The 24,776-nt window shown below is 43.0% G+C and overlaps 1 long non-coding RNA gene across 2 annotated transcripts; it reads left to right on the top strand.

Moving 5' to 3' along the window:
• Window positions 1-1,381: 1,381 nt before the first annotated feature.
• Window positions 1,382-22,649, top strand: LOC106019534 (uncharacterized). 2 transcript variants are annotated; one of them, XR_003500663.3, is made up of 5 exons: window positions 1,382-1,525; window positions 3,225-3,322; window positions 4,314-4,378; window positions 7,481-7,613; window positions 20,676-22,649. It is a non-coding gene; the product is annotated as an uncharacterized lncRNA (long non-coding RNA). The 2 variants fall into 2 exon arrangements; XR_005269549.2 differs by lacking the exon at window positions 20,676-22,649 and adding an exon at window positions 13,538-13,774.
• Window positions 22,650-24,776: the final 2,127 nt, after the last annotated feature.

Genomic DNA, 24,776 nt, shown 5'->3' with positions numbered 1-24,776 from the left:
GCAGACCTTGCAAAACTGCATTTTCTATGGATTTGTTCTGCATTTCCCAGCTCTGCAAATCTTCTGTAAACCCCTACAGACATACCTTTAGTTCCCTGCCTATCTCAGCAGTTCATACTTTCACCATGCAAGCACATACATGTGTATATCAAAAAAGCCACCCCAAAATGCATCCTCAACTGCCTTTCCTGAGCTTGCTGGCAGCATGTCGTACAGCTGGATAACTGCTGGTTGTTGCTCATGGTACATCTGGCTCATGCCAAGCACAGCTAAGCCGATCTGTTTTTCGTTTTTACCTCTGAGAGGGGGCAGGTAGAGAAGGAAGGAGTAGTTTCCTTTCTCTTCACAACTGCAGGTCTCCAAGGGGCTGAAGGTAGCAGAGAAATCCACTATTTAGAGCCTTATAGCAGACTGGATTGGAGTTGACCAACTCTATGAAATCTTTATGGTAGGAACAGGAGGAGGATGAGGCAGCATAGTAAGGCACACATTTTTCTTAGAAACCAAAAGAAGAAAACAATGCAATTCGCAAATGTTCTGCAATGCGCTGTCTCATTTAAAGTAGAACAACAGTTCCACCAAAATTTCCTGGCCATGCCATGGAATCACAAATCTGCCTTCAATGGATTTCTCTTCCAGCTGTTTTTCCCTCCTAGGTGCTCTTTCTAAAATAAGCTAACATTTCCAGAAATTAATAAAAAATAAAGAAAACCTCCCGTCTCAGTTTCCAAATCAGAGTATTTTGCAGGTGGCTTTAAGACTGAGTGTCCTTTGGTTCTGAATTTAAAGCTTCTTCCTTATCTTCAGGCTGCCAGATCTGTGAATAATGGACTTTTCTCCACCCTACTCCCCCATACTATAAACTTTTTTTAAAAGCTATTCAAAGAGACCTTGGCACATATTTCTCTATTAGGCAGTAATTGAATGAAGCCCCTAGTAGCTTGACACTATCCCATCCCTTTTCCCATGAGTTTTTTTGTATCCATTGCTTTTTGTCTATAAATAACAGAGAGAGCTGGAAAGGGAAACCTTTTTTGAAAGGTGATATGGTCATCTGGCAGCTGTCCAGAAAGGCCCTATTGGCTTGAAGTCAGTGCTGAACTTCCCTGAGAAAAAGCGAAGTCTGATGTCAGTTTAAAAAAAAAAAAAAAAAAAAAAAAAAAAAAAAAAAGAAAATAGACCTCACTGTCTTGTGTTAGCTGTTTAAAGGGCAAGGAACAGAGACTATTTTATCTTGCTGCATGGGCAGACTTTAACACTACAGCTGAAAGCACTTTTCTATCCCTTTTACTCAGCAGAGATTATGTAGAGCTGTGGACAGCTGTTTAATATTACATAGACCACAGCCATGCAAAGCAGCAGCTAGAGCCCAAAACAGGTTTAGGATTTTCTTTATGTAATGATAGCCCCATGTAATGATGTGCTAGAATCAGAGACTTCTTGGGGCTCTGTATCTGTTGGGTCTAAGCTCACATCTTCCTGGAGATGCTAGAGCTGTGACTCCAGAGTCAAAATGGGAAGCCTGGTAAGCCAGGGGGTTTGTGGTGTTTACCTTTAGGATGGGTATTTTATGCTATTGTAACTGCTTCTGTGCTCACAAATAATACAACAGAAGACTTCTGTGCCTAGGTGCATACTGGAAAATACAAGTGAGTGTTGATTTAATGGTTGAAAATATTTTTGTATGAAAACACTTGGTCAATTTGCTGCTGCTGGGTATATTTCCTTGCCTGTGCCTAGGATTTGAAGATCTAGGGTCAGTAGCCAGCTCTGTCCAGCCAGGCATCCAAAAAACACTAATTCTCCCCCATGTTGTCCTGTTTTTTCCCTGGTTGCCTGAAACAGGTCGATCTAGTTAGTGATACTTCAGCATGTGTTAGAATCACAGCAATAACGTCTTCAAAGATTCTTGAGTTCAGAGGTTCTTAATTAGAGGGAAATGGCCACAATGACTTGGTGAAAATAGCTATCTTTCACTTTAAAATATTAAAGACAGAGTAACAAAGTTAATTATTGCTCAGTTGCTGGAATTTTTTCGCTCGTCTGCCCAGATACAGTGCAACGGTATAAGCACTCAAGCGGTTTATCTGTAAGTTAATGAATCTAATACCTTCTCTGATCTCTCTTTGTTACTTTGAGCTTACCTGGGGTTTACATTAACTATTCCCATAAATGACGTTTAATTATTTTGAAAAATATGAAAGGAGCAAATGACACAAATACTTTCCAAACTGTTCCCAGCCTGAAAATGATTTCATTTTTGTAGTTCAGGGGAGAACTTTTTTGTAGTAGGGGAGAGCTCACTTTAAACTTAAATAATTATTTATGCACTCCAGGAAATTAAATAAATAAATAAATAAATAAATAAATAAATAAAAGAGAGAGAAAGAAAAAACACTTAAAATCAAACACAAAACACTAACTCAGTCATTACACTGTATTAAGATTTGGGCACAGTCAGTAACCCTTGTTTAAACTTGAACTCCTCATTTACTGCCTCATATTAAAAACAGGACTCTGAAGCACAAATAAGGTAACACTAAGTGTCTGCATTCAAATCAAATCAGTTCTGCCATATGGCAATGTGTTGCCCAGCACCTTCAAACCCTTAATGGGTTCTGTAAAGCTTGCTTATAAATTCCCCTTCCATATAGCTTGCCCTGGCTACGAAGGCAGCATTACACCAGCTGCAGGTGTTTCTGTGTAGTCAAGGACCAGCATGCTGTGGAGGTTTTTTGATTGCAGGAGGTTTCTGATCACATCTAAATGGGATCAGCTTACGAAAACTACTACTGGAGAGCAAGAAGACCGTATGTCCTATGGCAACAGAAGGATCTGAGTCCAGCCCTGCTGTTGTTTGGAGTGTGATCCTGGCCAGCCAGAGCTATATGAGCTGCCATCTCTTTTCTTTCCCCTGTACCATCTTTTGGTTGTACCAAAGTAATTGTGCTGCGTTACTTACACCTTGAACACAGCAGTGAGATCTACCTTACAGATTTAAGGGTGGTTAGATACTAGAACAGAGGAGTTGTGGGTACCCCATCCCTGGCAGTGTCCAAGTCCAGGATAAATGGGGCTTTAAGTAACCTGGTCTAGTGGGAGGTTTTGGAATTAATTGATCTAGTAGAGTTAATTGGGTCTAGTGGAAGGGGTTGGAATTAGGTTCTTTAAGGTCCCTTCCAACCCGAACCATTTTATGATCACCTATACTGTATTTTCTCAAGGCATTTCTGGTTGCTCTGTGATAGAGGAAGGAGGAACAGAATTAAAGGGAGACAGAATATGGAAATAACAAGCTGGGATGAGAAGTATCTGGAGAAAGGTAGGTTCATCATTATGTCCAGATGGTAAAGATTTTGGGGAAATGGCTTAGTCTGCCATTTGGAGATTTACCACAATTTAAGGAGACTGACAGTAGTCATGGATAACTGCTGTGAATCTTCCTTAAAAGGAAGGATTCTATTCAGCAGAGGCTTCCCTAATGTATAAACATAGTTTTTCATGATTTTGAAATTGCTGCTGCTTCCTCCTTTCTGGTTAATATCATCACCAAAATTCCCCAAGAAACATTTCCCAAAGAAGGATTATCCACTTGGTTTCTGCCAATTGTTTTAATTCTTTCAAATGAGCAGATAACTCCTTGGTCAAGTGGAGCATTTAGAAATACTGGTGAAGTATATGATTCATCAGGTGGTGAAATCTGGTTTTCTTAGTTGCTGTTAGGCAATAAAAGGTGACTACAAAAGCTTTGTAACCAAATCTCCGGTCACTGATAAGCAAATAATGCAAGGCCAGGGAATTAGTGGAGTTTTAGACAGTCTTTTCCTGGAGAGATAAGGAAATAGATTTCTTTGTTAAAGCTGGTATGGCTCAGGGTTTTGTAATCATGCATGATGCTGCAAGAACAATGCTGAGACATAGTTTCATTTTAGGAACGCAGAGCTCTGGCTGCTAAATAACAGTTGGAGGCTAGAGCCAGCAGTTTTTTATAATAGAAAAGGGAACAAGAATAAGTCACAATTCCTGCAACTTCCCAGAAAACATGTAGAGTGAAACCCTTAACAGAGAAGCTGTCCTTTGCGTAAAGCAATGCCTCGATAGGAACATTCCCTTTAATGCTATTTGGACTTAAGCAATCCCTGTCCAGGAAAAGAGCAGGTTTATCTGCTTGCTTTTGAGGCTGAGCTCAGTCTAGGCATTAGGACTTGGAGGGGAGAAAGGTTCCTATGTCTCACAAGGTAATATAAAATTCTGTGTGTGTTGGAGACTGCCTTGGGATCCTCCCAGCCCCGATAATCTTCTGTCTCTTGAAGGGTGAATTTTCCTTCTCTTGCCTGGGCTCTGACTGCACTTTAGAAGCCACGCGGATGCTCACAAGGTATAATTTCACTATCTGATGTGTGCATTGGCTACAGGTTAGGTGGAGACAAATGAGGGAATTAATTCTGGGGCAGGGGCCAATTTTCTTCTCTATTTCCCTGTCTATTTTCAATATTAGAAAGAAGACAACAGAAATGACAGACCATAAGGCAAAGGATGTTTCCCAGGTACTTCTTTAGGAGAGAGAGAGAGAGAGAAAGAAAAACTGTGCCGGAAAGACTACTGGAGAGTGAAAAACATGAGTCAGTTCAGAACATATAAAATTTATATATATTTATATATATATATATGTATATACTGCTCTCACTTCTTCTGAGAAAGCATTTTAGTAAATGATGACTAGAGGGAAACTTATGCAAGAAGGCAGCAAGCATTCAGAGGGCAGTAGGACATGACAGATGACCAGGAAACCAGGAAGCTCAGAAAAAGCTACTGAGAAAGGCTCTGATGGGACTTCCAGTAGCTTCTCAAAGAAAGCTCATCCAGCATACCACAGCCTAGCTGAACTGTGCACTGATGGAGCAAAATACCAATGAGGAAACATTAACTAGATACTACTTCGGTGAATTTAAATTGGAAGAACATTCTCAGACTGGTATTTTGGTGGTAAATAATGAGTAAGACTGGAGTCTGTGAGAGGCATGACAACATCCCCCAACTCTCTGAATGTGTGTGCTGTCTCGTATACAGCATACTTACTTTCTTCCCATGATTAAGGCAAGTACAGAGAAGAAATATTTATCACAAATTTTGTGATAAATCTGTTGAACAAATTTCCAGGTCAAAAGGTTGTGTTTCTTGGGAGCTGCACAGCAGCAGGTAGAGCAGGGACCTCAGGGGTAAGGAAATATTCCTTGATCATAAACACTGACCGAGATTTTTCACACACGCTGAGATAATGAGAAATCCATCTTGACCACATGTGTTCCTAAGGAAGTTTGTGCCAGCATGCAATAAACTGAAATTGGTGTTTTCCACTGAAAACTTAAGTGAACCTGGACTAACCAACTGCAAGAACTTGGCCTCTTGGCCTACTCCAGAAAATTTGTTGGCTTTAGTGACTGAACCAAAAGGCACAGGGATGCCTAATTTCACTTAAAATCAGAACATAATTTTTTAAATGGAAACAACAAGAAGAAGCTATTTGTTTCAGACTGAAATTTTTTAATCTTTAAAAATCTAAATACATTTTAATAGAAAAGTTCTGTTTCAAAATGTTTTTAAGCAAACCTCTTCCTGTGGGGAGTGTCTTTTGGGGGAAAAAACAGTAAAACTGATACATGTAAACTACAAAGCGATGTCAGTGAGCAGCTTGCTGCACACTATATCTTGTTGTAAACTCAGTAAAACTCCTTTCTCTCTTTGGACCATTTATCAGGATGGAGCCTTTCCGCATGTCAGCAGAGGCTTAGCTGCTTCTATTTAAGTCCACAGAAAAGTGCCTATTCTAGTTTTAGCCTCAGTTATGCTAAATGCTCTTATGGTGTCCGAGTCAAGTCCTGTGAAATCAATGGGAGTTATTTCCTCCTGACATACTGGGAGCTGCGATATCTCAGTCAAGAAACCAGTGCAAACTGTGTAGTTCAGTAGTTCACTCTAGGCTTAGCTTTATACGGTTTGGGATGAGCTGTGCTGACTGTAATGCATCACCATGTGTGTATCCCCCACACAGATGGATTCTGTAGAGCCTACGTCAATTTTTGGGTTCAGCACACTGCACAGTAAGTTAGCATGAGCTAAGGTTCATGAGAATGTTCCTCTGTGGACATGTGGCACAGTGGCTTGGTGGTCCTCTGACTACTGTCTCACACACTATGGCTAGTCTATTAATTTTAATTACTTGCCTCAAAACCGATCAGTATCTGCCTCTCTCTCTTCATTTAGTCCTTGATTGAGTCATTGATTAAAAAAAGCCTAGGAGACTGTTCAGACAACTGCAAAAAGCCTCTTTTAATAAAGTGCCTATCACTTTGATCAGAAAGAAAGTGTTCTGATCAGACAAGGAGATGCTGTATTCACAGCCAGCTGCCACTCCACTGCTTCCTGGGGCCACCCAGCAGCCTCTGAAAGAGCTCTCCCTTCCCAAGGAACTATTTTTACTGCAGAGAAGAATGTTTCTGGGTTAAGGATACTAGTAGTTGAATGAAATTCCCCTGGAAGATAGTGCAGGCTTGTTACCCACTTAGAGATAGCTGTAAGATATCTAGATTTACGGAGTTTGGCTTCTCAGCCTGAGCAGATATGTATTTTAAACTGAGTTCATTCTGAAAATGATTACACTTCTTGGCTCTCTATGCTGTTTTGGGGAGAAGTTTCCTGAGAAGCTTGATAGAAACTTTGGCGGCACTGTACAATCAAGATACAGAATAGTTTGTTTGTAGTCTAATAATTATGATGTGTGTCAACACTTACATGCATCTGCTCTCCTGGGATTGTGTTGTGTAGGCGTTGCCGTCCTGTTTAAATAATGACCAGAACAGGCTAAATACAGGTGCTTTTTCCTGTAATTAGCAGTGTTATGTCATATTTATCTGGGTACATGCAGGGCAGGGTATGTTACCAGGCAGCCTGCCATAAATGTTGGAGAACAGAGCAGAGAAACAAAGTGTGTGATGCAACTCTCAGGATCCAAAGCTAAGTCTGCACAGGGAAGGAAAAGGCTTTTTTTTTTTTTTTTTTTTTTTAAGAATTTAATGACCCATTGCTGAAAAAATTGTCATGTGGAACCACCCCAAGGATGCCCGACAGTATGAGATTGAAAGTGGCAGAACATTCATAGTTACCAAAACATGTCCAAAATAATGTCATTTATATACTCCATTAACGGTTAATTGAAATAAATGCTAACTGTACCATACAAAAATATTTGGGCTCTGTCATTTCTGGAAACATCTGCTATATAGCAGTTATTTGGGAAATTAAAGCAGCCCACAATGAATTGGTTCCTCACGATATCTCTGTATCTCTCTGATAAGAGAGATCTCTGCCCATAGCAAACCGGGAGGTGTATAACACTCTCAGTGCTTTCCGTTAGATCTACCTTTATAGACTTGAAGTAACTTTGTCTCAGGCAACCTTGGTTTATTCTTATTATTTACAGTTCGTGATGTCACTGAAGTGAGCTCTTTTCCACTGGGAAGAAGAAATTTCACTGCAATTCAGACATGTTCCTAACATAGCGATCTACAGCAAATTCAGAGGTGCCAAGCCCTGCCAGCCCAAGATTTCAACCAGTAAGTGTGTTTCTTGCTACATATTACACTGAATTCTACTGTAAGTGGTGTGAAATGTGACTCACTAGTCTTTCATGTCTCCTGGGTGCTGGATGCTGCCCTCTTGTTAAAATAGCTGCCCTTCTGAATGCTTCCTTCATGCACTAACAATGGAAGTCATACAAGCTAGGCATTTTGGGTTGTAAAACAGTCTGTTGCAATGGGAATTGAAAAATCTACTAGTCCCAGCCATGCCATTCACTCGTGGATTTTCTGTTCCTTGTCTTTAAGACAGTTTTATGCTGTGCTATATAGAAAGGTGATTGTTATGGATGACAAAGTAAATACGTATGTAAATAAGATGTTTACATGCAAACAGGAAATTGTTTTCAGTATCTGCTGCTTTGTGGTCTTGGATCCAGCCCTTGGCAGTAAGACAACTGTTTTAATAGTGAATTGAAAACAGCTCAGATTGCTATTCTTTTGTTTATGGACTTCTATTTGTACACGAAAATTAGCTTTTAAGTTCATGGAGAAACAGTTTCACTACATGGTTCTAGTTAAGAGAAATTTGTTCAGACTTGATGGAATTTGAATGAAAGAATTCTTTGCTTAGAATATGTATAAGTTTGGATATTAGGTTTACAACTGCTGATAATCAGATTAGGCAAAGGAATGTTTGTGCCAGTGTTACTGGTGACATCTTTCTCACAGTCACAGGATGGCTGAGGTTGGAAATGACCTTTGGAGGCCATCTGCTCCAAACCCCTGTCCCAGCAGGGCCACCCTGAGCAGGGGGCCCAGGCCTGTGTCCTGGTGGCTTTGGAAGACCTCCAAGGAGGAGACTCCACAGCCTCTGTGGGTAACCTGGGCCAGGGCTCCAGCACCTGCACAGCACAGAAGTCCCTCCTGGTGCTCAGAGGGAGCCTCCTGTGCTCTGGTTTGTGCCCACTACCTCTGGGCCTGGCCCTTGGCACCGCTGAGCAGAGCCTGGCTCTGTCCTCTGTGTACCCTGCCTTCAGGGATTTGCAGACATCGGTGAGATCCCCCGAGTATAGTCTTCTCCAGGCTGAGCAGGCCCAGCTCAGTCAGCCTCTCCTCACTGGAGAGATTCTCTGGTCCCTCCATCATTTTTGTGGCCTTATGTTGGACTCTGTCCTGTATGCCCAGATCTCTCTCATACTGGGGGGCACAGGACCCAGGTGTGGCCTCACCAGTGCTGAGCAGAGAGGAAGGATCACCTCCTTCCAACTGTGGGCAACACTTCATCTAATGTAGCCCAGAAGTCTATTCACTTTCTTTGTGGCAAGGGCATGTTGCTGGCTCATGTTCAACTTGGTGTCCACCAGGACTCCCAGGTCTTTTTCTGACAGGCTGCTTTCCAGATGGGTGGCCCCCAGGTACAGGTACATGGGGTCATTCTTCTCCAGGTACAGGATTTTGCAACTTCTCTTTGTTGAACATCATGAGTTTCCTGTCAGTTCATTTCTCCAGGTCCCTCTGGATTGCAGCATAACCCTCTGTCATGTCAACCACTTCTCCCAATTTTGTGTGATCTCTGAACTTGCTGAGGGTACACTCTAACCCCTCATCCAGACCATTAATGATAGACATGATGGACGTTAATGTCCATCATTAATGATGGGCCTTCATGATGGACAGGACTGGACCCCTTATTGATCCCTGGGGTACACTGCTAGTTGCTGGCCTCCAACTAGACTTTCTCCACTGCCCACTACTCTCTAACACCAGCTATTCAGACAATTTAAGTCCACCTCACTGTCCACCTGCCCAGCCCACACATTAGCAGCTTGTCTATGTGGATCTTGTGGGGGATGTGTGCCAAGAACCTTACCAAAGTCCAGGTAGACAGGATCTGCTGCTCTCCCCTCATCTCCCAGCCAGTCATTTCATCACAGAAGCTTATCAGTTTGGTGAAGCGTGACTACTCCTTGGGAGGTTCTTACACACTGCATTTCTTTGAACAACTGTTAAAGCTTGATAAGATATAAGTGATGTTACTATTGGCAGGAGACAGGGAACAGAGATTACTTTCTGCTTAGGAATCCGAAGGCTGATCCTGACTGACATGATCTTGTGGGAACCAGGCATGTTCGCTAGGCTGGATTTCTCGAAAGGGGATATTCAGGTGCTTGTGTAAGATGTAATCTATATACGTTAGTAAAATAGATTGTACTTTTTAGTTTTTGTCATGCATATGACAACTTTTTCTGTAGTAAATACAAGCTAAATTCTGAAGCTGTGACTTCTACAGCTTCCCATGCTGGCATCGCTGGTGCCAGAAAGTGCCATGGTCTCTAAAGAAAAAAGGGATTTTATGGCTGTATCCTCTAGGTGAGGAAACAAAGCATCAAAGAGTTTAGAAACCTCTGGGAATCAAAGAGCTTTTGATCAGCTTTCCTGCAGGAGGCAGCATTTTTCTCCTTGCAGTGTCTTAACAAGAGATACTTTGTGTCCTTTGCTATTTTGCATTAGCAATCACTGCTGCCTTTGGGTGCTTGCCCCTGTGCCACCTGCACAGCCACAGTGAGCTCCATCACTCTGGTGTCTTCATCTTCCACTTCCCCTTTCCCTTTTGCATGCTTATCATGTCAGAGAGCTTCTGCCTTGGTTACGTGTTAATAAGACCACATTTCTATTAAAACCACTGCTGGTTTTTAAGAAGTACTTGAACAAACCATAGAAAATCATAATCACTTCTTGGAAATGAGAATGAATTACAGAAATGCCTTGGGTTCAGTGGCCTACAGGTGTGCTGCAGCTTGTCATGTTTTACAACGTTCCTTATTATTGTTTCCCTTATGGAAGCCCAAATGTGTAACTAGAAACATTTCTTCATAAATTAAACTCTCTTAATGAAAGGGTGAGAATTTAGTGGAGACATTTTATTTTTATTTGACATCCTCCAAAAAGTTAATGTTCTCTGCATCTAAACTTGGACTATGAGGTAAGATGTGGAGACGTACAGAGAAAAATGAGGTGCAGTAACACAATTCTCCCCTAAGCTAAATAGTTCCACCTGAAAGCAACCTCAGAAACAGGTTTTTCATCACAGCAGTGCATTGTGCTGTGAAAACCATCCTAAATCCATAATGCCATACTTCTGTGCAACGATTTCACCTGAAAAGAACTTGCCTTGCAGATGAGAAATGGAAAATTAGATCAGCATGGTTTCAAAGACTTGGCAAATCTAACTGGAGAGAGGTCAGGTTAACAGAAATCTGGTGAGCAGGGAAATACTTAGGATAACAGTAAAAAGTAGTGTTAAAGATGATTGAACATCAGGACCCTTAGGATTCTATTACAGCCCTACCTGGGCACCGGCTCTTGGGGGGATCATTCTGTTTCACATTTTGCATCTTCGATACCTGGCTAAAAGTGTTCATATTCACAGGGGCATGTTCAGGCATAAACCAAGCAGTTATCTAAAGCAGTGGACTAATGGGACAGCAAAATTATGCTTTCATGTGTATCTCTCTCTCCAAGGGAAAGGGGACCATCCCAGCTTCTGGAGGGAGAAAAAATGTTGGGCATGGACAGACCCAGCAGTGACGAGGAGGATGGGCTGCAGAGAAAGTACATTTGTCTTGATTTCTCTCGAGCTTCCCGGTGATGCTGTGCTGGCCATGTGGTTGGTACTGGGAAGGGCAAGGACAAGGCTGGGCACACAGGCAGCAGCGACCTCTCCAGGGGCTGGAATATGGCTCTGTGCTGGCACCCTCAGCTTCCAGGGAAGACTAGGCCTCTCAGGGTGTTTCTCAAGTGCTGCCAAATCCCTGCCCATGATCAGGTGTGGTATTTAATGGGATTTAATTAGCAGGTGCCAAGGAATTTAGCTCCCATGGTGAAAAGTAGTAGTATGCTCGTTCAAAACATAAAATACTTACTTGAATTTTATAGGTATTTATACAACACTTTTTGAGACACATACATCTGTCTGTGCAGTGACTAGTGGTTTATTGTGGTATGTGTAGGATGAGCCATGATGTCTGTGTCTGTATCAAGAGTTACTGAAGGCCTATGGCTGAGTCTTTACCCCCAAAACTGAGGATATGTGACAGCTTAATTAAGAAAAATAAACAAGCTGGTGGAGGAGAAATCTGACGAATGGCAACAGGAGGCTTGGAATAAAAATGCTGAACCAAGAGCAAATTCTGGGCTTTCATTGTGAGCTTTCTCTGTGCTTGGTAGGCTTTGGAAGAACAAAAGTAAAATTATTTCTGGTTTGCTACATTGCACTAACTTGGGAAGGAGCAAGAAATGGTGCAGTAGTCTCCTCCCTACTACCTGTCCGTCAGGAAAGACTCGATGCCAATCTCACTAAGGGAAGCTATAGAGCACAAGTGCCAAGCTGAACAAAAATCACACAGTGGAGCTTCTGATTCCTGTCCTGCTCCTCTCAACATCTAGCTCTGGCCAAGATGCTGATTTTACCCGCTGACCGCAAATAACAGTAGGAGCAATGCGCTGGTGGTCCTCTGCCATGCTCAGTCCCAGAAGACTGTAGCCTCTCCCTTATTCTTCACAAGCATTTTTGTGCACTCCAAACGTCATCCATGGGAATGAAAACAGCCCAAATTCAGGTGCTGTGAGCAAGAATGACTTGGGGGGGGAGGGGAAAGAGGAACAACACTCGCTTAGATCTCTTTGTGTGTCTTATCTAGTCAGCTAAATCCTTCTTGTGGGGAGAAAGTAGGACTTCAGCATTTTCCCCCAAAATGCCGGCACAAATCTCCTCCAGTCACATGAATGAAATAGCTTGATGGTGATGGAGATCCCAGCTGCTTCAGGATTTTCTCTTGGGTAGGAAAGGACTTGCAAAACAGTCATGTTACTGCAGGGCTGCCTTATGTCAGGAGCAGAGAAGAACTCAGTGTTCGTCCTGGCATAACAATGACTTGGCATGGGCTCAGCAGCTTTGTTTCTGGGGCCAGCATGCAAGCTCAGGAGGAAAAACAGCTAGACAGCTGCTCCAAGTGCTGTAGGGTGGTTTCTTTTTAAAACCTGCCATCAAGTTATAGCATGTGATTTATTTACTAGTGAAATAACATCCCCACCCTTAAATCATAATTTAAAGATGAAGAGACTCTGATGAGCCTTTTATGAATAACATTCATAAAATCATTTGTGTGTGTCATCTTGTCTGTGCTGGAGACTGCAGAGGCATCACCCCTCTCTGGAGAGAAAGAGGCTGAGATGGGGTTGGAGTGTGTGAGGTGACAGTGACAGCAAAGTGTTACGCATCAGGGTGTTGAATCATGGCACAGGTTTTTGCGTCCAGGTCACCTGAGCTGGAACAGCTACAAAACTTCATAAGGAACTCATGCAGCTTCCAGGGCTGTGCATAAAGCACTCTTTTTGTACTTGTGTAAAGGAAATAAAAATAAGATGACTGATATTACAAATGCAAAATTAGCAATGCAGGTGAAAGCAAGAGTGCTGGGGAAGCACAGCAGGATACAACAGTTAGAGCAATCAAGCTTGAAAAGGAATCAAGGAACAGGAGGTTTACAACATCCTATCTGTCTTGCTTAAGCATGCCTGTCATGTGATCAGTGAAGGTAACTTGTGATTCTAAGCAGACACCCGCAGCAGTATGCTACAGGGCAATAACAAAATTGCTATCAGCTAATTACCAAAGCAGTGTCCTTTGCTGACTGTATGTCAGCGGTGGTAGGTCCCCGTCACTCATGCCATGTTCTGCTGCTGAATGTGTCCAAGCACTGCACATGGAAGATTTCCTTGCAGAGCACTAAAAGCTGTGCTGGCGCATTGGTCATGCTGCTCCCTGCTCATTTGTGGCTTATTGCTAAGCCTCCTCTTGGGACCCAGTGTCATCATAACTAATGCACAACTTAAACCTCAAGGCTGAAGGAAAAGGGAACTGAATTTCTTATTCCAAACTTCTTTTTTAATCCCTGCAGAAACTAACTATTCCTCCGTCCTCCCAAAAATGCAGAGGCTTGCTGCTGGGGATTAATGCACCAAGCCGGGAGCTGAGCTGATCAGGTCACCTGAAGGAATGTAAGTGTACCACCTGCAGCAGAGAGCAGGCAGCTTTGTGTGTACCTGTGAATGGCTTTCTGAGGAACGCAAGGTATCAACAACATCTGGAGGGGCTGACTTAGGAACAGGATGCTGGCACTTCTTTGCCATCAGTTTGGGAAGCTTCTAAGAGAGGGCAGTGATAGGAATAGCAGCTTCCTTCGAAAGGAAATTCAAAATCCAGTAAATCACTTGTTCTAACATAAAAAATAAATAAATAAAAAAGAAGTAAACCATATGCCTATGCTACTCATGTTTTCCTTCTTCAGCCTGGTCCATTGTTTTTCAGAGGCCAAGTTTTCCTTGGGCTACTTCTTTCTTTGCTTTTTCCTTTGATTGAATAGATTCTTTGTTTTCTTCTTGGAAACTGCCTCCCTCTTCCCACCCCCATGCTTTTTTTACCCCCTTTCCTCTTTTCCTTCTCAAAAATTGCAGCTGAAGGGAGCTGGCACCCTCACACAGTGCCTTGCTTCTGGATGCAGGAGAGCAGAGGTAGGATTCCCCTCCTTGAGTATTAGCTGTCCACAGCATGGACCTGTGTACCCTAAGCTCCCTCTGTGGGGAAAAATGAGCACTCAGAGCATAAATCCCCCGAACTGTTTTAGACTGATTTAGTAAATGTGAAACACATCTAGACTCTTTAGTATCCAGGTCTGCTGGGCATGTTTATATTTAACTGATACCTCCCAGTTTGGGTCTACATGTACTACTGACCTACCTGACGACTTGGGCAAGTCACCTACCAGTCTGTAAAGTGGAATAACGTTATGATTTTCTAACGACTCTAACTTAGTTAACTTTTACTTTGGCTACAGCAGGACTTGGCTGTATGCAGTGTTCTTATCCTATGTTACTTTTGCCTTCTTTTTTAACCTTTGGACTCTTTTGCAATAGGAAGTTGTGTCATTTCTTTAATTGGCAAGGGCTTGTCCAACATCTGCAGCCACAGGGATTGGAGCTGGAGTCTGAGACCCCTCTCTTTACAGGCCACAGTCTCCTTCATCCAAAGAGCAGCTAACCCCTCTCTTCCCAGAGCATTACTACTTTCTCAGGGTAGGAAAGAATAGATTAAGATTTCCTCCTTGCTCAGCAGTTTCCTCTCCTCACTAGCAGCCACACTAAAACAGCCCTCTGGACAGTGGCAGGTAAGAGAGGTGACAGGCAGCAAGCTGGCCAGAGTTTGCTTCTTGGGTCTTGTCTCTTCAAAGGAAAGCAAGGGCAGGTCAGCTGGAAGCACCAGGAAGTCATGTAGCACCCAGAGTGCTGCAGCTGGACCTCCACATACCTGCACTCAGACAAAGGCATGGGTGATGGCTTGAACAGGATGCTCAGCAGAAACCCTGCCTGATTCCAGTGACAATGTTACCAAGTCGCTGAGATTCATAATGGATTCATAATATTTTTTGATATGAAATTCTTAGTCTGTTCTTAAAAACAAGACAGCCAATACCCCAAACAAAAACAAATTTTATGAAGAAAAGAAAGCTGCCAAATGCAAGCCATGAAGTTTGAGACTCCAGACCAAAAGATTTGTTTACCAGCGGGATCCAAAGTTAACTGTAAGTTTCACAACTTTTACTCAATCCTGTCAATTTCTAGAGTCTGATCCAGAGATGTGGACTGTTCTTTAGCCTCATCTGCTATTTCTTGAGTGCTAAGCTACATCAAGGTCACCCCTTGACTTTTTTCTCTCTGATGTCTTACTCTATCCCATTTTTGGATTACTTCTCAAACCTGAGGTCACCAGAGGCAGTTGTGCATGCTTTTGCATGGTTAATGAGTTGCAGACTAGCTCTTTTGAAACCATTCTGCTGTTTTCATCCATGCTCATTTATACCCAACAACATTACGGTTTTCATTTATTCATCCCGCAGCTTTGTCAAATTCTTCTCTTGCCATGCAGTTCTCTGTTGGTTGGAAGGTTTGGTTTCCCCACAGGAACATCCTGGCTTATAACAGGAAGAACTCTACTTCTTCATCTTCAGTGATTGATTGGTTTTAGAATTGTCTGTAAATGAGGTGCTGGTAGTGTCCTGGATAAAAAATACATGTTCAGTTCCATGCATGACAGATGATATAGCAGGATATCTGATTATTAGTTTTCTCATACAATTCTAACTTTTGGTGCAGGATGAACACAAGGGAAAGATCATGCTCAATCATGAATCATAAATCTCACTGTTGGAGGCATTTGCAAGGACTGCTTGCCCTTTCACCTCTTCCTGAATGGCAGGGTAACTGCATGTTCCAAGGGCCCACAGTTAGCAGGCATTGTGTTGTTTTAGCAACATGACATCAAGCTGATGTATGTTAGACCACAAGCATGAAAATGGTCTGCACCTGTTGGAGCATCAGTGTTTAAATAGGACTTGATGGTTGTGGTCTTGTGCAATGTCCCATGGGATAGTGTTTCCAGGCCTGTCAGTTAGGGCTGCAGGAGCTTTGATCCTTGTTAACGCAAGGATTTACAACATTCATAGTGGGCTGCTGGAAAAATCTCATGCTGTGATGATATGAAAAAATGCATGAGAAAGAACAGCCTCTCAGTGCAAACACCTTTGGTTACATCTTCTCTCCTTTCATTTCCTTCCCATCACCTGAGCAAAAAGCAAACAGAACAAGCAGCAAGGACCACAAAAGCAATTGCAGTGCAGAGAAGCTGCTTATAGTTCTAGCTCAGCTGACTAGTTCAGTTCTTCCTACCCATGCATTCAAGCTGAAGGAGAAGCTAATGCAGAAGAGATGTTTTCCATATCCTCAGATTTTTGACAGTTGCATGTGCTAAAAATCCTGTGAGAGAGAAGAGGCCATAACCTGAAACCAGCAAGAAGTGCCTAATTTTGAGGCTGTGAGAGGACTGAGTTTTTCCCCAGAACCTTGTATCACTTTGGAGTGGGCACCAGGACAGGTCATGTCTGTTGGGGTGCTTTCTCCACTCCCCTTTGAACTTGTGGGTTTGTTTTTAAGTCCTCGTAGTAAGCTCTGCTTGGAGAATTTAATCTGCTCCTACTCATAGATGCCTTTCCTCTGTAGAGTTCCTTAATTATGTGGGAGCACACTAAATATGAATACAAACTAACTCCCACTGTCTGTGCTACTAGCAAAGTCGCATCTGGCATATGGACGCAGCCTTGAAGTGTTCTGCTCTGAATTGCTGGCTATGTTTCCCAGTAAATGTTCAGGGAAGAGTTAACGGTTTTCTGCCAGCATTTGACTAAATCATTTAGCACAAAGCACATGTGATATCTTTAATCTTATCTCTTAAGAGTGCTGTAACATCTAGTGAGCTGCTGTTGCCTGCACACAGTGTACTCTTCTGGCTGAAGTTCTTGTTAGTACCAGCTGAGCTTTCTGTAATTTGGGAACAATCTGTGCTTCCTGTAGGTCAAACTGGTATGTGTGCCACAGAGGTGCTTATGTACTGGAAGATTTGACCTGCTGGGACAGCTGGTGGCTGCCTGGCACCTCTTAGTTTCTGGGATTTTCCAGTTAACCTTGAGGAAGGATGCATGGAATGCTGTCATAAATAGATGTGCAAACAACTCTAAACTGGTACCATAAGCCTTTAGACAAAACTTGTTTTCATGCTGATGAAAGAAGATGTCAGCAGTCTCTGCCACAGTTACGTTGGAACACACGAGTAAGAGGCATTGAGAAAATTTTGGGTTCAGGTTGATGTGAGGCAATTAAGACAAGGATGTTCTTCATGAATGGTTGAGTTTGAAAGTAAACTGTGTAGAAAGTGAGTTAATAGCATGTAGAGGATCTCACAGCTGCCCAGGATGTGGGGAAGTGTGTGGTTTTTCTTCCTAAGGATCATATTTCTTTAATTCTGCAAGTACAAAGCCCTTCCTTTATTAGTTTAAGCAAATTGGTACCAAGTGGTTAAAAGGAAAAAGCAGAGGCGTGTTTATATGAGAGAAGATATGAAATTCATCAGAAGCATAAAGCTGTTACTCTCAGTGTCTACATCATGTTCTGGAGTAGAGACTGGTGTCTGCCTAAATGGAGAAGCCCTTGTTCGTGATTCTAGGGTTGTGATGGAGTCCAGCAGCATCAGGTGATTGGGAAGGCACTGAGCTGGCTGTGCCTCAGGCTAGAACAGTTAATTCCAACTGGAGGGGAGAGCTGACTCCATACTGGGCATCACTCTGCTTGTCTCCTTTGTTGGGACAGTTGTAGGGCTGACAGTCAAAGATGTAGAAGACAGGAAGAACTTCATGTATTCTTAGTTAGACAAACTTTTGATATGCTCTTGTCTTTGAGACAACTAAAATGGTGTAAATACTTGCTTGTGTTTCTCCTCAAGGCACAGAGGAGATTTTGGTTTGTTGACGGGTTAGGCCCAGGTTAAAGAACTGGAAAAGGAACAAGATATAATGCTGCCAGGAGACAGGGCTGAGAGCAGAAAGCTGAAGAAGAGCATCACAGCTGAGTGTGAAATTTGTGCTGCGTCATGGTTTGCCCTTACACACTCTTTTCATTAAAGACCAAATTTTTGACTTGCCCTTTGCTAGTTGGCAGTCTTGTGATTAAAGGAGCTGTTTGGCTTGAGGGTAAGACTTAAAATCCCAGGACAGATGAAGCCTTTAATAACGAGCTTGATCTCACTGTGGGAAGGCTAGTGCCTAACTCTTCACACACAATATCAACAGAAGAGTGTACACTTTCTAAACAGTGGGATGGTTTACTAATGTCATTTGTTTTAGCCTAAAGCAACAGCCCTCAGTGTTACTTGTGAAGGATCTGCTGCTGTTATCAAAGGTTGGATCCTCTTCATTGATGCATGAAGCTACCTATCCCTGTATGTGTGCTAACTGATACTGTTCCTGATGCCAACTAACAGGTCTGCAGTCAGTCTGTCCCTGTCAAATGCAGGCACAGCAGGTTGCTAGCCTGATTAGTGCACAATATGACTAAAGCCAAGATCTGTGCCTGTGTGCAGCCACCCTAGAAGCCACTCATGATTTGCCCTTGCACACTAGCTCTGCTGTGTTCTTCACTGCAGTTGGCCAGGAACAGGGTCCCTAGATCCCAGGCTGTTTCTGGCATGTGATTGGAATTATGCCAAGACCTTGTTTATACTCAGAGATGGAGTGTAAACCAATTTTGAAGGGTGGGTCTTGAAAAAAGAAATGCCTAAAAGGAGAATAAAGTGCTTTACTACCTATGACTTCAACAACCTCTTGCTTGTTTAACAGCAGAGCATGCTCAGCAATTGTCAGAGTTAACCTCAGCAGGCTCCTGCATGAATCAGGGCTTTAAAGACCTGCTGGCTCAACACACATTGTCTTGTGATACAGATCAGAGCAACCCAACATACTCCACTAAGGGGAAAAAAATGTTTTCTTACTTCATTCCAGAGCTGAGGCTTATGCTTTTGTCCAATTCAGACCAACCCATTAAACTAATTACAGCAGTGATAAAAATAAAGTCACTGTCTGAAAGATCAACTCATATCAAGCATGCAGCTTGAAGGGGAGTTTTGACCAAAGTAAATCTTTAGCTGATATGCTATTTTTCCATGTGTGCTAGTTACATAAATACATATGATCACTTACATTAACTGCAACACCATATGGCTTCTAAGAGACTTTCTTCACCATTCAGCACATCTCTTTTGCAAAACCTGGCAATTGGAAACACATGTTAATTGGTCGTACCAGTTAGCAGTCAAGAAATCCAGTTAATTGCACTCTTATATTCAATAATATTCTCTCCACTAGAAACTTGTAAATGTTCCTTACCTAATACTTTGTGCAGGCTTTCTGGTGAACACAATCTTAATACTAACTTTAAGGGGTGTGTTTGTGTGTGAGTGTCAGTTGGAAAGAGTGGCACAAACACCAAATTTAGGTCTGGTTAAGTGCTTGTGGCCTTTAACTTTGGGCCTCAGCAACAGAAAATTTCTGTTATGTTAGCCTTCTACCAGGACTCTGCAGCACGTCCTTCTTTCATAGAAAATAATAATAATAATATAACATGTTTATACTAAAATAAATGAAGAAGAATGGGAGTTCTTTTATGATTCATAGACAGATCTTATCGAGTATTTTCAGATTAATATCAAATTCCTCCTCATCTCAAGCCAGATTGTATCTAGTAAAGATGCCGAAGTAAAGTAGAGATAAGAGCTTTATAATGGCTGTGTTCCTTGAAGCTGTCTCTTTCTTTTCTGTGCACTTTATTTTTTTCCATATCTTCTTTCTGGTTTCCTTCTCACCCCTATTTGGACCATATCTGGATAATATTCTCTTTCAGTCCCATCTAGCCTTTTGCTCTGTGGTTTGCTGCAGATACACTCCAAGCTCAAATCTTCCCTTTTCCATATTATCAGTCTCTTCAAGCATTCCTTTATTTTTTGCTTCTCTGGACCTAAGTGCATTTCCACTGCTCTTAAAATATTAAAGCAGAGTCCTTTTAGATATAAGTTAGCTAAAAGTACTGTATATTAATTTCATTGACTGTGTTCTATAAAAAGCTGTTGTAAACATAGCATTTTCCAAAGGAAGCATAAGTAAGCTAAGAAATTCAGATCTGTCAGACAGGACTATAAATATCCACCAATATTAGACATACTCAGGAAGTTGTAAATACATGTATTTACCATATGGGTGACTTAATTTTGTGATTTACCAGAGATAGGCTTTGTGCAGGTTTTCTGGTGAACATGATCTTGATACTAACTGAAGGGATGCGTTTCTGTGTCAGTTAGAGTAAGTGGCACAAACAGCATCTTGGCTTCCTGCAACTGGAGAGAAAAGAGACATGATGTTCAACTTGCCCATGGCATTGCAGCAGGATTTCCTCTTCCCTCCAGCATGTTTCCTACTATTTTTTTCAATAATCTTTTACTGCCAGTTAAGGCTCATTCCTCTGGGAGATTTTCTGTAACTAGTTAAGCTCAGTGACATTTATTTTTATTTTTTAACTTTAGTGATGTTGAATTCTTCTTTTCTTACCATTCCATTGTTGTTTAATCTCTCCACCTGACCATCTGTTCTGATTATTGTTTAGTATTTACAGTTGTACTACATCAGGAGGATTTGAGGATTTGGCCACAAGAAAAAACACCTCTGTAGTCAAGAGGAGTTCCAACCCACAACTGGTGGGTGCTCATCTGAAGGAGCAGCTAACCAGAATTAGACCCACACAGCATCTCCACTGCATCTCACCAACAAGCTGGTTTGGCTGGATGGCTGCTGAGCGGTGCTGGTATCCACCTGGCTGAAGAACTTGCATGGCAGACAGGCAGACTTGCATGAGCTGTAATTTGAAGTAGATAATTTTGTGTTGCAAAATAGGTGAGAATGGTACAAGTTCTGCTGGGCTCAGCCCTATGGCATGGCAGTATATGTTTCTGTATATTCCTGTAAAAGGGCTTGAAGGAAATTCTCTGCCCTTTAATGATGAATGAAATATTTCCTTCTTCCAATTCTCTATTAACTCACAAATGCGTAAGTGACCTTTGAACTTTGTTACATGTTCCTAAAATGTGGACTGTGTTTCTAGCCATTGCCAATTCTTGTCACTGGAATTGCAGCATCTTAGTAGCCTTTCAGAGAATGATGTGAGAAGAACAATGCTATCTTCTGACACTTTATCACAGAGTCAGTATCACAAAGGATATGTTCTTTTCCAGGCTAGCTCTTTTTTCTCATGAAACAAACCTTTGTTCTGTTACTGAGTGGTATTGCTGCTTAGGTCCAGAGTCTCCTCCCTCTGACTAGAGAACATCTCCAGAAGTGAGTAAGGGTTAACTGAAAATGGCGGTTAGAACAGGGAGTTTGAATATAGGAAAAAAAGGCAAACATAAGTTAGATGTAAACTTCTTTTGAACATTAGTGGAGGTGACATTTACTCAAAATGATTGGACACTGCATAGAATCACTCAATGAGGTATGGATTTTGGATGTGGGCCACAAATAGCCTGGAGAAATCTGGACTCAAGTCCTGGTTAAAGACTTCAGCTTAGAATTAATATCTTAAAAACTTGCATGGAAAAGCTTTGCCCTAGTCAGACTAGCCTGCAGCATACTGGGAGTACATTTTGTTTCTTTCCATGCCGTATTTATCTCCTGAGCAAGGGAAATAATATCTTTATCAATCAGTGCTCACAATGATCATCGCAGTTCTAGAAAGCTGCCAGCTGAGGTGACTTTAGAGTCCCGTGCTTTGCAGAAATCAACACATAGAGATGCTCGCTTCATTTACTGAGTTTTAATGGAGCTATTTTGGAACCTGGAGCTCCTGCTCATCAGCCACATACTTCTGGGCAAAATCATTCTCTCACCAGATTGTTTTCAATTAAGCAGTTCTGGCTCTAATGGATTGTGGGCAATGTAGAGTAATTCTGGTTTGAATGAACCAACACCCAACTGAGTGACTGACTGCTACATTTCTGATTGCACAAGCAGCCTGCGTGTAGGCTAGAGAGATGTTCCTTCTTTCTCTTGTTCTCAAGCTTTTTGCCTGAACCCTCTCTATCTGCTTGGAAAAGATGATTTGAAGTGGCTACGATCTCCCTGGATGCCACAGCTGGATTACAGCCTTGTTTCCCTAGGCTCTCTTTAGTGGTGTCCAGCAGCAATGGGTACAAACTGGAGCACAGGAGGCTCCCTCTGAGCACCAGGAGGCACTTCTGTGCTGTGTGGGTGATGGAGGACCAGCACAGGTTGCCCACAGAGGATGTGGAGTCTCCTCCTTGGAGATCTTCAAAAGCTGCCTGAACGTGGGCCTGGCAAGCAGCCCTGGGTGGCCCTGCTTGAGCAGGGATTGGACCAGACAGCCTTCAGAGGTCCCTTACAATGGCAGCCATTCTGTGATTCTGTGCTAAGGGGAGACTGCAGTGGGTGTATGTGGGGGAAGACATCTTAAAATCCAAATTGACTGCTGTAGCTGCTGACCTATCCTTCATGTAGGCAGCAAGGAAGGTTACAAAGTGGTCACTACACAGCTGCAGGAAAGCGCTCTCACCCTCCATTGGACCATTCCTATAGATCCGGAAAAAGAAAGCCTATGCACTGCTGCTCCAGTCAAGATCAACATGTAGTTTTCCCTTCCAGAGGGAGAGTTGTGTCTGAGAGCTGCCACCAGTCTCTCACCAGCCTTTGGTTTTGTTGACATTATGCAAATGGTTTAGGGCAGTCCTCATATGTCCCACTAAGGTCTAGTTTCACCAGGGTTTGGGACCCTTCTTGTACAAAAAGTTGCCTCTTCCAACTCTTCACTGCAACTTTCTGAATGAGAGCTTTTGAGTCCCTATGGGTTAGGATCAGTGGGAAGGCCAACAAGGCAAGCATCCTGGTGGGGGTCTGTTATAGACCGCTGAACCAGGATGAGGAGATGGATGAGGAATTCTACAGACAGCCGGCAGAAGTTGCAAAATCATCAGTGTTTGTTCTCGTGGGGGACTTCAACTTCCCAGATGTATCCTGGAAGCACAGCACAGCCCAGAGAAAGCAGTCTAGGAGGTTTCTGGAGAGCGTGGAAGATAGCTTCCTGACGCAGCTGGTTAGTGAGCCTACCTGGGGAGGTCATAGAATCATAGAATCATAGAATATCCCGAGTTGGAAGGGACCCATGAGGATCATCAAGTCCAACTCCTGGCACCACACAGGTCTGCCCAAAAGTTTAGACCACGTGACTAAGAGCACAGTCCAATCACTTCTTAAATTCAGACAGGCTTGGTGCAGTGATTACATCCCTAGGGAGCCTGTTCCAGTGTGCAACCGCCCTCTCGGTGAAGAACCTCTTCCTGATGTCCAGCCTAAACTTCCCCTGCCTCAGCTTAACACTGTTCCCACAGGTCCTATCACTGGTGTTTTCAGAGGATAGGTCACCGGCCAATCCACTCCCCCTCGTGAGGAAGTTGTAGACCATGATGAGGTCCCCCCTCAGCCTCCTTTTCTCCAGGCTGAGCAGGCCCAATGCCCTCAGCCACTCCTCTTACATCTTCCCCTCTAGGCCCTTCACCATGTTTGTCACCCTCCTCTGGACACTCTCCAACAGTTTAATGTCCTTTTTGTACTGTGGTGCCCAGAACTGCACACAGTACTCGAGGTGAGGCCACACCAGCACAGAGCAGAGTGGGACAATCACCTCCCTCGACCAACTAGCGATGCCGTGCTTGATGCACCCCAGGATACGGTTGGCCCTCCTGGCTGCCAGGGCACACTGCTGGCTCATATTCAACTTGCTGTCAACCACAACACCCAGATCCCTCTCTGCGGGATCCCCCTCTCCAGATCCCTCTCTCCAGGAGTTGGACTTGACGATCCTTATGGGTCCCTTCCAACTTGGGATATGCTATGATTCTGTGATTCTGTTGGTGGATAGTCGGCTGAATATGAGCCATCAGTGTGCTCAGGTGGCCAAGAAGGCCAACGGCATCCTGGCTTGTATAAGAAGCAGTGTGGCTAGCAGGGCTAGGGAAGTGATTGTCCCCCTGTACTCGGCTCTGGTGAGGCCGCACCTCGAGTACTGTGTTCAGTTTTGGGCCCCTCGCTACAAGAAGGACATGGAGGTGCTCAAGTGAGTCCAGAGAAGGGCGACGAAGCTGGTGAGAGGTCTGGAGAACAAGTCTTATGAGGAGCGGCTGAGGAAGCTGGGTTTGTTCAGCCTGCAGAAGAGGAGGCTCAGGGGCGATCTTATCACACTCTACAGGTACCTTTAAGGAGGCTGTAGTGAGATGGGGGTTGGTCTGTTCTCCCACGTGCCTGGTGACAGGATGAGGGTGAATGGGCTAAAGTTGTGCCAGGGGTGTTTTAGGTTGGATATTAGGAAGAACTTCATTACATAGAGGGTTGTTAGGCATTGGAACAGGCTGCCCAGGGAAGTGGTGGAGTCACCATCCCTGGAGGTCTTTAAAAGACGTTTAGATGTAGAGCTTAGTGATATGGTTTAGTGGAGAACTGATTAGTGTTAGGTCAGAGGTTGGACTAGATGATCTTGAGGTCTCTTCCAACCTAGACAATTCTATGATTCTGTGATTAGCCTGGGAACGATGGAGAAGATTTTGGGATGCCTGTTGGTACTGAAGGCAATCTCTTGGCAAAACTACACACTTGAGATTTTTGACCGGTTTTGCTATTTATTTTTGTAGCCCTTTGCTTATAA

The sequence above is a fragment of the Anas platyrhynchos genome, chromosome 15 (genome assembly GCF_047663525.1).
Source record: "Anas platyrhynchos isolate ZD024472 breed Pekin duck chromosome 15, IASCAAS_PekinDuck_T2T, whole genome shotgun sequence".
NCBI lineage: Eukaryota > Metazoa > Chordata > Aves > Anseriformes > Anatidae > Anas > Anas platyrhynchos.
The sequence above is the reverse complement of the archived record's forward strand: the minus strand, read 5'-3'. Positions and strand labels throughout refer to the sequence as shown.